Genomic DNA, 12884 nt, shown 5'->3' with positions numbered 1-12884 from the left:
GGTCCACGAATTATCTTGCTTGAAAACCTGCCAAATAAGCAAAGTCGATGATATGCACACTTTGCGTACAAAACGTCGCTGGGGTTATCAGTAAATTTAAAAATAGAAATAGTCTAATCGTCTCAAAACAAACTCCCAGCAGACAACAATGATACGTTTATTACACGCAACAGAGCTCAGCCAACCTTTTGTAATTTGATTGACCAGATTAAGGACCAGTTCTGAGGCCGTCGATAAAACTAGGACCATGGATCATTCCGGAACTACCGGAACATTCCGGAACATTTCGGAACATTTCGGAACATCCCGGAACATCAAAAAATTATAACAGTTATGAGAAAAATATATAAAATTAAATAAAGAAATAACCTAGAAAGACAAATAAGTGAAAAAATATATATAAATAAAAAAAAATTATGTAGTTTCAGATCGGAATATGCAAGAGAAAAAAAAAAAGATCGAAAAAAATTGCTGCAATGAGTGAAGGCTTGAAACTTTAACCTTTTAAGTAGCGATGTCGGAAGGGAATGCACAAACTATCCCTACTAACCCATTCCTGCCACTTGTTCAGCATTAGTTTAATCACGTGATGATCATTCATTTTACAGTGTGGTTAAAGAGATTGATTGCCACCATATTGTTATGTTCATGACGAGCGGTTACTGAGGAGAGTACCTGTTCCCGAGGTACGGGCTTCTTTTCTCTTCCTGTATTTCTTTCATTCATAGAAAACTAAGATAGTGGCGTTCAAACTCTTCAAGTAGACCAAAAGAAAGAGGAGTGTAAACAGCCTACGTACATAAGTTTCTGATTTCTTTATTCAATTCATTGCGTGAAAGACAAGCGCGTACACGATTTCCCACGGTTTAGCATGGTTTCTCTTCTAAACTAATTCGATCTAAACTAATTCGGCGTCTGAACTGGGCCTAAAACAGCAAAGTTCGTAATGCCCATACAATTAACAATTCTGTTTTCTCGGAATAAAGTCGGAGCTTCATTGAAAATTCTCGAAATGATTGCATTTGACCACTTTGTAAAGGTCCGGTAATACGGGCAACATTTTCCTTCAACTTGTCTCGCAACATTGTTGCATTGCAAGTTGAAACACATTGTTGCGCGTATTACCACGTTTGTGACCAACTTATCTCGCAGCAAAATACAGGTCTGCAGAATTCTACAGGAAAAATTGCTTAATCGTGTGTAAATAAAGATGGCGCCTTCTTTAATATAATTTAGCATTTCGACGAAGTTCCACTTCGACTTCTGGCCGTCATTTTCTTCTTAATTTTCCGTGCCAGCGAATTTCTCTCAGTATGAAGCTCAGGGTCGTTTCGGGTAGCTAGCCGAAAAGTTGTATTTTTGCGACAGTTCTTCCAAGCCTTTTGCCTTTTTTCCTGCTCGTTTTGAAGGGACAAACGAGGTGTCCCAAAGACTATGATAGCCCTCGAGGTCTTTGTAAAGGACAAAGTTATGACTTTCCGAGATTTGCTGGTCTACTTCGAATTCAGGCTCGCCTTCAACGTCCGCCCTGTTTTTTTTATTTGCCGCGCTTCGCGACAGCCAATCACCAGCGTTGAATTCAAATTTGTTGCGAGACAAGTTGTAGCTTCAGTGGTAATACGAGCAGCAAAACTAAAATTTGTTGCAGAAAGTAGAACTCAAGTCTACTTTGCGCAACATGTTGCCTCAATTTGCAACACTGTATTTTGCTGCGAGGCAAGTTGGTCACAAACGTGGTAATACACGCAACAATGTGTTTCAACTTGCAATGCAGCAATGTTGCGAGACAAGTTGAAGAAAAATGTTGCCCGTATTAGCGGACCTTAAGTCTCAAATCTCCAACAGCGAAAAAATTCCAAGAAAACCGCGATCAGGTCAGGGTTTTGCATTTGCATTGTGCACCAAATGACAAATTCCTGACGTAAGTAATTTTCTGACATTTGATTGGATCCAAACAGACAGTTATGACGTTAATTAATTCGTTTTTCTCGGAAACTAAAATAAAACCTTGACCGGCAGGTTTGTTCCGCATATCGCAAGCTTCACTGAAAGAGCGCCGCCTAGCGATGGAGTCGCTTTTGAAAAACCTCAAGAAACATCTTGAATGCTCGATTTGTCTCGATACCTACAATCAACCCACAACTATATCATGTCTTCACACGTTTTGCTGTCAGTGTTTGGAGAATCATGCAAGAGCCAGCCACAAACAAGGAAAGTTCCGTTGTCCAGAGTACCAAGCGCTGATCGATTTACCCGAAGAGAACCGCTTCGATACTTTGCAGACCAGTTTTTTCCACAACAGTTTGTTGAGTCTCCTTGCCGTTGGACGTTGTGGCGATGGAAGTGAAATGACTTGTTCCCAATGTAGAAAAAACAACTATACGTAATGGAAATACTGTATTTAGCATTCAATTCCGCCATCTGTATTTTTAATAAAATAGTTCTATAATTATATACCCCACCATTTCAATTTATTTATTCTCTTTTTTTTATGTAGAAGGGCAAAGAAGGAGAAATCGCGTCCGTTTATATATAACTGTCTATGAAGCCTGCAATACAAGCGAGCGCAGTTTGATCAAGTGAACGCCAACTTAGATTCAAACTCGGAATAGGCTTGGGGAGAGACGCAAACGCGTCCCACTCGATCGCCTGCTCATACCGATGCGAGCACACGGAAAACGGCTTCCATCTATTTCTTAACTCTATTCATTTTTCCTTTCAAGTTTATCCCCGCTTCATATTCGTTTTCATTTGCGTCATACGAGTTTGTTGTTTTCAGTTTAATATTCCGGTGAATGCCTAACACGTATTAGGTTGAGACAAATTGCATTCAGAAAAATCTATCATCCAGTTAACTGCTATTAAATTATGAGTTCGAGTTTTCTATTCTCTAATTTTTAGAATCCTCTTCAAAGATACTTCGAAAACGCAAAATAGCGGCCGAACACTGAACTGCACACCACTAAGCTACCCGCTATTTACAGCAGAATAGATAGTGAGTAGCGTAGCCAATAGGAAAATAGCTTTTGTGATAGAACACAGTAGATTTATACTATCAATGCTGAACTGTCTTGGCGAGGAGTCGTTCTTAAGCACTTGTGGGCTTAGATGATAATTATATGAGTATAGACCGCCCCTTTCGGCTCCATAATAAAACTCAACTGCAAAACTGTATCATTCACAAAATCACCAACTTTTAAGGATGGTGTCGCTTTAACTTTCCATGGTCTAAGTACAAATTGTGTTTTAATGACATGCCTACCAATTAATATTCATTGCAGCTAACGGATAGCTACAAAATAGTCGGTTTCTCTGGTACGAATGTAGTGACGCTGAAAACTGCTCAATTATGTTTTAAGCTCAGTTAAATTTTTGTTTATTTACTTTCCCTCAACCAGATTATTGGTTCTTGTTGAAAAAAAATGCAAGCAATAAGTAACAAGGCTGTTCAGTAAATTCGGTAAATTTCTGCCAAGGTAATATGCACGCCTTGCGTGCCTGTCTTTATTGAAGCAGACTGTCTCGTCACCTTCAATACCGGCTGGAACATATATTATTACATGTATAAAAATAGCTTGATCGTGTCCAAACAAAGCTACTAGCAGACACCAATAGAACCCATTTATTATTACACGCAACAGATTATCAATCTTAGATTACAATGGCGCTCAGCCAACCTTTTGTAATTTAAATGCCTTATTTTAAAACTGCAAGTCGTGATGGTTATAACCTGTGTCACAGCCGCCCTCCCCTAAGAAGAAAATCGGAGAGTCCGTTTTCTCAATATCAAGGCGAATGACGGCATTAAACTATAGTCGACTCCCGATAACTCGAACATTCAGGGAAAATAGAAAAAGGTTCGAGTTGTCGGAAGTTCGAGTTATCGAGGGTACAATTATATAGAAAATGGCCTGAAGGGAAATGAAAATTACTTCGAGTTAGCGGGATGTTCGAGTTAGCGAGGGTTCGAGTTATCGGGAGTCAACTGTAGATTAAAACACTCTCAAGAATTTTTGAAACGACTGCATTTGACTACTTTGTAACTAGCCAAGTAAATTCTTTAAAATAACGGTTGGATCAAGGATCCTGCATTAATAATTCGACACGGATGAACAACCTGAGGTAAAAACATAATTCAGTTCAGGTAAGATAAGCTAAGGTTAAACACCGGAGGCAAGACATTTGATTGGCTGCAGGCAGACTGTTATGACGTTAATTCATTTGGTTTTCTATGAATCCAAAACAAAATCTTTGATGCAGTTGTGTTTCGCAAGCTTCACTAGACAAGCGAGGCCTAGCGATGGAGTCCCTTTTGAAAGACCTCAACAAACATCTTAAATGCTCGATTTGTCTCGATACCTACAAACAACCCAAAACTATATCATGTCTACACACATTTTGCAGTCAGTGTTTGGAGAATCATGCAAGAGCCAGTCACAGACAAGGAAAGTTCCGTTGTCCAGAGTGTCAAACGCTAATTGATTTGCCCGAAGGAAATCGTTTCAAAAGCTTACCGAGCAGTTTTTTCCACAACAGTTTGCTGAGTCTTCTTGCCGTTCGACGGACTGGCGACGAAAGTAATATTACTTGTTCCCAATGCAAGAAAAACAACTCCCAGATGTACTATTGCTTTGACTGTGGACGGTTTATGTGCTCAGACTGTTACAACGCACACGAAATGCTGAGTGAGTCGTTCGAAGGACACAAAGTCACCCCAGTTAAGGAGTTTAAAACAGAAGATTACGAAGCCTTTCTGAAGCGACAGCCGTTTTGCTCGCAACAGTTCCACGAGAAAGAAATCACCAGATTTTTCTGCTTTTCGTGCCAAGCTTGTGTTTGCCAAATTTGCATAGTCACGGATCACCGAAATCACGAGATCGTTTTACTCGACAAAGCAGCTCGTGGCGAGAAAACCAACATCATGTCTGGCGCTGAAATGATCAACGAAAGGGTGAGCGAGCTTACTGAAGTGATTCGACAATTTGAAGACACGGCTTCTGAGCTGGAAAATAATGTCGCAACAGCTAAACACGAGGTCTCGCAAGCTGCTGGGCAGATGATCGAAGTGATTCGAGAGCGCGAGCGCGAGGCGATTGTATCACTCGAGACAATACGCGTGACGAGACTTGGGAGAATTGATTCCGCCATCCAGGAAGCTCAGTCTCTGCTCAAACAAATGAAGCAAGCGGTTGAGTTTGCTAAAAATCTGACAGAGAGAAGCTCAAGCTCGGATATCATGAGGAACAAGGAAACTTTGAAGCAGCGATTTGAGGTGTTGCGTGAAATCGAAGTTCCAAAACATGATCAGACCTCATTCGTCAAATTTACCGCTGCTTCTACAAAAGACTTGAAATTTGGTTTTATTGAGACAATCCCAAAAGCAAACGCAAATCGATCAACGCTTGAAGGAGTGGAGCAATTTTTTCAGGCTGGTGTAGAGGCAGAGTTTACGTTATGCCCTAAAACGTCGGAGGGGAAGATGAGTAACCAGGCTAATCTGAAAGATCAAGTTAAAGTTCTGATTGAACCCGTAAAGATGTTACAAATTTGATTGTTAGTGAGAAAGAGGACGGTAATCTTGAGCTGAAATTTACTCCCAAAGTACCAGGCGCCTACAGCATTGAATTGAAGATCAATGGCGATAAACTTCCAACCTGTCCTTTTACTGTGCTGGTGAAAGAGCGTGAACTTGATGTCCTCGGCGAGTTGGACTTAAAATTCTTCCAAGGAGACGTGCCTCGAAGGTTGGTTGGAATCGCTGTTAACACAGAAGACAAGATAGTTCTGACAGATAATAAGGGCCACTGTGTTTATGTATTTGATAGAGATGGTAACTGTTCAAGGAAAATTGGTGGTAAAGCAGCAAATTCTGGACACTTTTTACAACCAAATGGTGTTTCGTTTCTAAACGACGTCGAGATTCTAATTGCTGATGAACTGCATCATAGAATACAACAAATAAATATCCAGACAGGAGCTAATATGAAATGCTTTGGAAAATGTGGTGCAGGGAAAGGAGAGTTTAAGAATCCAGTTGACGTTTGTTTAGATGATGAAGGACGCATTGTTGTAACCGAGTACGGCAATCATAGGATACAAGTGTTGTCATAAGAAGGAGAAACTATTTTCTCATTTGGAGACAGTGGCCCAGAGAAACTCAACAAACCGACAAGCTGCATTCCTTACAAAAACATGTTTCTAGTAAATGATTGCGGCAATAGTTGCATTAAAGTTTTCGATCAGTCAGGAACTTTCTTGCACAAGTTTGGGAAGAAAGGCAAACAAGATGGACAATTTAACTCGCCTAATGGTATTCTTCTAGACAGCTCCAATAATTTTCTTGTATGTGATTATAGCAATAACCGAGTTCAGCAGTTTTCTTTAGAAGGTCGCTTTACAGGAAAAACTGTCACTCGTTTATCAAGTCCTTTTGGAATAGCAACAGCGCCAGATGGACGTATTCTCGTGGCTGCGCGTAATACAGTATACGTACTGAAGTAGATATTCCAATAGCTTGTAGCATATCGCATAGAACTCTTCACAACCTCTCTACAGAAAATAGAGAGCTGTAAACAGCCTACATGTAGCATGGTTTTTGTAATTTAGTGGTCTCTATGATGACAATATTATGCAACGTACGTTTATTTCGTCTGTTTTTTTTTCCGACGTTCAAGATGTTTTTATATGCCTTTGTATAGTCAAATTCAGTGGAAGATTGGCAAATCTAAGAAATGGTATCATAATTGTTTTCAAATTTAGAAAAGAGAAGATCGCGTAAAAAGTGAAAATGGGTGGCCGGGGGGCTGGTAACTTTAGGTTGCATAATCAATGGGGCATGCCCCCAAAATATTGCGATTTCAGAACTACAACCTAATTGAAAACTGTAATACCAGAAATATTAGCAAATTGCCACAAAGTAGAAATTACAATGAGGTACTGTCCAGAGCATTTGCCAAAATATAAACAGTCATTTTCAATTTTTTTCATGGTTCACTTCCCCAAAAAGGGGAATGGCTACTCACCCAGTGCACCCTCCCCCCCACCACCTTAACCCGCCCCTGAGTGAGTCTACAATTGGTACGACAATTGAAAACTTTAGCAGAAAATGATTTTGTTACAACTTCAAGTTACGTAAAAAGCATGTATAATATACGTTAGTTCCTATATTATATAATCACCGAAGGAAGCTATTATTGCTGACAAACTTAGCGGAACACAAGACAGTGCTAGAATGGGCGACAGAGTTGTTGAGACAATTTGCTATTTTTGAGTACTTTAGACGAATTTATCTCCTCACCTTTACGATACTACCCACACATCCAAAACAATGTTAGATTTCCTGTTCCTAAAACTGGCATCTTTCCTTCACAACAATGAAACCGGGAAGGGGGCCTGGTTCTCAATAAAAACCGAATTTTCTAATTGATAATGGAGATAATGCAATCAGCATTCGATACCGCCAACTATCTCAACTACTTTTGCCACCCTTTGTAGGTTAGTATAATAAATTTTCAGACTTCTGATGTCTTAACTAAGGTGTTTTAATGACACGGTTTTAAAATAATATACCCACTATTTCAATTTATTTCGTCTCTATTTTAAGTGTAGAAGGGTAAAGAAGGAAAAATCGTGCCTGTTTATATAACCATCTATCTAACCTGCGATGTAGGCGTATTTTAGTGATTGAAGGGCATTTTGATCAAGTGAGCGCCCTCTGATTCAAACTCGGAGTTTTGGGAAAGACAATGAAGCGTGCTACTCGATCGCAGGCTGATACCGATGCCAGCACACGGAAAACGGCTTCGATGTTTTTCTTTCTTTTTTTTTTTTGCCGGGCCAGGCCCAGTTACCTTTTTCTAAGCTGCGTCATGCGAGTTTTTGGGTGTTTTGTTTGCTTGTTTGTTTGTTTGTTTGTTTGTTTTCCAGGAATCAAATGACTCGGTTCTATACTCAATCGTCGTTGCAAAGCATTCCTTCATAGCCAACGCAGATGAATATCGCGTCCTACGTTGATGGATCATTTATTCTGTTACACGGTACAGGTTAAAGTTATCCGAGAGAAGATGAGTTTCAGAACTAAGTGCCTAACAGACTTTCAGTGCAGCTCCCAGACTCACGCATCAACGCCTTAAATAACAAAGAAAGAATGTAAGTAATTAGTGATGAATCTGATATGTTCTACAAAGTTAATATGCACGCATTGCGTACCTATATTTATGATAGTCAGGTATTCACATAACCTTATACACTTTACGTGGACTGTACTAACGTTACTATCGCAAGTTATAGGAAATTCGTTGTGGTCAACTCGCAGCAAACATGGCCGCTAGTCAAATAGTTTGATCACGTGACTTAATTCAGCTCCGTAACTAAAGCGCACACGAGGACAACGCGCAAGCGAGTATGATTACTAAGACATGGATTTACAGACCATTACGGTAGAAAAATAATTAATTCATTTGTCTCGTTCAAGGCTTTTCTTAGGTTCTGTAGTTAATAACAATAATTACTTTACTGTGATATGTTATCCAGTACAAATCAATTTATATCTAAGTAGCCTTTCCGGCTCTATAACAAAACTCAGCTGCAAAACTGTACCATTACGACAAACGCCAACTTTTGCGCTCAAAGTAGAACACGGCTGGTATCGCTTTATCGAGTTGTCCTCCGTATCTAGATCGAGCCAGCGTCAAGAACAAAATCTTGTTAATTAATACTAAATAATACAAATCGTGCTTTAATAACTACAAACATTCGAGACAGTGAGATGCCTGTAAATATAATTATACTGTTCATACAAGATTTAATTATGAAAATGTTAATGGACAAAGCTAAGACAGAGCTAAACAAGAAAAAAAAACTATTTTCCTGGCACAACTTGACAAATGCTCAATTGTATATTCAGTTCATGTTTTCTTCAGCCGGTTCGTCGGTTTTTGTTAAAGCAAAGCAAACAATTAGTGTAAAGACTGCTCAAAAGTGGCAAATTTTCTAGAAACGTAAAATATGCACGCCTTGCGTACCTATATATATGAATTTGCAGACAGCCTCGTCTCTTAGCTAGGGGCTGTCAATTTTCACTCGTTGCATAACTGAAATTAAAACAGTTTCATTGGTCGTCTCAAGGCAGAGCTCGAAACAGACAACAATATCACTATTATTAGTCTGTGAACGATTGCATTTCACCGACTACTTTGACGCGCAAATTAGCTTAAGAATTCTCTCAAAGTAAAGGTCAGATCTAGGATCTTGCATTTTAATTATGTGACGAAAGACCAACCAAAAGGTTACACTGACAAGCCAATTATGACTTCTAATTAACTGGCCCCACATAGACCGTATTCGGTTTTCTCGCAACAACATTTTGCTGTCAGTGTTTGGAGAATCATGCAAGAGCCAGCCACAGACAAGGAAAGTTCCGTTATCCAGAGTGCCAAGCGCAAATCGATCTGCCCGAAGGAAATCGTTTCAAAAGTTTACCGAGCAGTTTTTTCCACAACAGTTTGTTGAGTCTCCTTGCCGTTCGACGGACTGGCGACGGAAGTAACATTACTTGTTCCCAATGTAAGAAAAACAACTCCCAGATGTACTATTGCTTTGCCTGTGGAAAGTTTATGTGTCCAGACTGTTACAGCGCGCACGAAATGCTGAGTGAGTCGTTCGAAGGACACAAGGTCACGCCAGTCAAGGACTTTAAAGCAGAAGATTACGAGGCCTTGCTGAGGCAACAGCCGTTTTGTTCGCAGCAGTTCCACGAGAGAGAAATCACCAGATTCTTCTGTTTTTCGTGCCAAGCTTGTGTTTGCCAAATTTGCATAGTCACGGATCACCGAAATCACGAGATCGTTTTACTCGACAAAGCAGCTCATGACGAGAAGCCCAGCATCATGTCTGGCGCTGAAACGATCAAGACAAAGCTAAGCGAGCTTAGTGAAGTGATTCGACAATTTGAAGAAACCATCTCTGAACTAGAAAGCAATGTCGCAACCGCTAAACGTGAAATCTCGCAAGCAGCTGAGCAAGTGATTGCAGAAGTTCGAAAACGGGAGCGCGAAGCGATTGTTTCAATCGAGACTACACGTTCAACAAGACTGCAGAAAATCAACTCTGCTATGCAGGAAGCGCAGTCTTTAGTCAAACCAATGAAACAAGCGATTGAGTATGCAAAAAATCTGACAGAAAGAAGCTCAAGCTCGGATATCATGAGGAACAAGGGAACTTTAAAGAAGCGATTTGAAAAGCTGCGTGCAGTTGAAACTCCAAAACACGACGAGACTGCATTCATCAAATTTTCTGCAGCTCCTGAAAAGAACTTCAATTCAGGTTTTATCGACAAAATAGACAGGTACAAAGCCGACGCAAAGAGATCGACGCTTGAAAGAGTGAAGAAAACATTCCACGCTGGTGTGGAAGCAGAGTTTACATTATGCCCCAAAACATCTGCAGGAGAAATCACTAACCAGGCTGATCTGGAAAATAAAGTCAAAGTTCTGACTGAACCCGCTCAAGATGTAACAAATGTGATTATTAGCGAGAAAGAGGACGGCAATCTGTGCTTAAAATTTACTCCCAAAATACCGGGCGACTACATCATTGATGTGAAAATCAATAACGAAAAACTCTCGACCTGTCCTCGAACTGTGTTGGTGAAAGAACGTGAACTTGCTGTAGAGGGTGAGTTGGACTTAAAGTTTCTTCAAAGAGACGTGCCTCACAGATTGTTTGGAATCGCTGTTAACACAGAAGGCAACATAACGGTGACAGATAAGAGTGCAAGCTGTGTTTATGTATTCAACAACGAAGGTGTCTGTATAAGGAAAATCGGTCGTTCCAAAGGAGCAAAGTCTGGAGTATTTAACCTACCATCTGGCGTTTCATATTTAAAGGACAACGTGATTCTTGTTGCAGATCAACTGAATTGTAAAATACAGCACTTAAACATCCAGACAGGAACTATTCTGAACAATTTTGGAAAACGTGGGGCAGAGAAAGGACAGTTTCACTGTCCAATTGATGTATGTTAAGAGGATAAAGGATGCATTGTTGTAACGGAGTATGACAATCACAGGATACAGGTCATAACACAAGAGGGTCAGACGATCGCCATGTTTGGAGACGGCGGTGCTGAGAAACTCAACAAGCCAATTAGCTGCATTGCTTACAGAAACAGGTTTCTTGTTTCTGATACCGGTAATAACTGCATTAAAGTTTTCGATCAGTCAGGAACGTTTTTGTACAAGTTTGGGATACAGGGGAGTGAAGACGGACAGTTGAAAAGTCCATATGGCATTTCTCTTGACAGCTGCAATAATCTTCTTGTATGTGATGGGAACAATAACAGAGTTCAGCAGTTTTCTTTAGACGGTTGCTTCACCGGCAAAACTATCACTGATTTGCCAAGTCCTACTGGAATAGCAACAGCGCCAGATGGACGTATTCTCGTGACTAGCGCCACAACTAACAAAGTATACATATTGAAGTAGATGATTTAATAGTTTGTAGCAAGAGATTATGATCTCTTGTTTGTAGCTTGTAGCGCGGTTATGTAACATCATTACCCAATTATATATGGGTTGTTGACCAAGCGCGAGGTCAAGATGGCTGAATATTGGCCAAGTTCTTTTTTACGCGTGTTTATGAACCTAGACGGAGTCGAGGTAACGTGAAACACGTAAAAGAAAAAGAACGAGGCCAATATCCGGTCATCTTCCCCGAACAAGCTTGGTCAATAAAGGATTTATTATATGGTAAAAAAAAAAAAAAAAAAAAAAGAAAAAAAAAACTTGCGGGACACAGCGGGTAATCCCGAGCAGGCAAATTAGCGCCATCTTGCCTGCTCGTGTAGCCAATCACAGCGCAGGATTCGGTTTATCTTGCCCGCTCACGGAGTTAACTATATATTAAGGCGATTTACTAATGGCCTCATTCGGTTTACGTGTTTATGTACGTCGACTCCGTCTCGGTCCATAAATACGCGAAAAAAGAACTTGGCCGATATCCAGCCATCTTGACCTCACGGTTGGTCAATAGTCCATATACATATATTCACAATTCAGTAGCAAAATGAGCAAACCTATGAAATGGTGTCACAAGTGCTTTCAAATTTAGAAACGACAATATCGTAGAAAACGTTTTTTAAAATAATTTTTGTTACCTTTAGCGTCGCACGGACTGAATTGTTATTTGAAACTTGCACTTCTAAACGCCCATTTGTCATGATCAGCTCATTGAAAATTTTCTGAGGTTCTCAAGAGGATCGCATAACAGTAAATATTCTTTCCTAAGTGCTCTTGAGAATTGAAATTTTCAGTTGTATTTCTAAATCGTCCTCGTAACATCAAAAAAATTAAAAAAACGTTGCCATTTTGAAGACGACCTCTAGCCATTGCACAGCAATGGCTGATAAGTGTACGAGTAGCTCAGCCAATCAGTTTACAGGATTTGCATTACAGAATACTAGTAGAATACTACTAATGGCTGATAGTGTACGACAGCTCAGTCAATCAGATTAGCGCACAACCAGAGTTCTACAATGCTAAAACTCGATAGCAACACGGAGACTGTTTTCGTTTCCTTGAATGGCATATTTTCCTATTAACAGGGAGAAAAACGTAACCAAGATTAATTTATATGCAGAGGGTCCAAGTGTGTTTTCCTTAAAGCTCTTTGCTCTCTTTGTAGTTCCAGTTGTTAGAAAGTTACTTTTACTTGGTGACCGTTCTCTTTATTCCTTGAACTCGGCTTGTTATAATAAAAAGCAGCGAGTATTTGATTGAACAACCTAGTTCGGTTTGCATTCAGAATACTTCGAGTTCTTTTTCTGGAAGGAAATTGGGACCGAACTTGCCGCTTGCCAAACATGATGCGAAATGATTTCTACTTAA

At 40.0% G+C, this 12884-nt stretch overlaps 1 pseudogene; it reads left to right on the top strand.

Annotated features, from left to right (window-relative positions):
• The first annotated feature begins 4300 nt into the window (after positions 1-4300).
• LOC145470247 (E3 ubiquitin-protein ligase TRIM45-like) lies at positions 4301-7035 on the top strand (annotated as a pseudogene).
• Positions 7036-12884: the final 5849 nt, after the last annotated feature.

The sequence above is a fragment of the Orbicella franksi genome, chromosome 15, assembly GCF_964199315.1.
Source record: "Orbicella franksi chromosome 15, jaOrbFran1.1, whole genome shotgun sequence".
NCBI classification, from domain to species: domain Eukaryota; kingdom Metazoa; phylum Cnidaria; class Anthozoa; order Scleractinia; family Merulinidae; genus Orbicella; species Orbicella franksi.
This window is presented reverse-complemented; position numbering and strand designations above follow the sequence as displayed.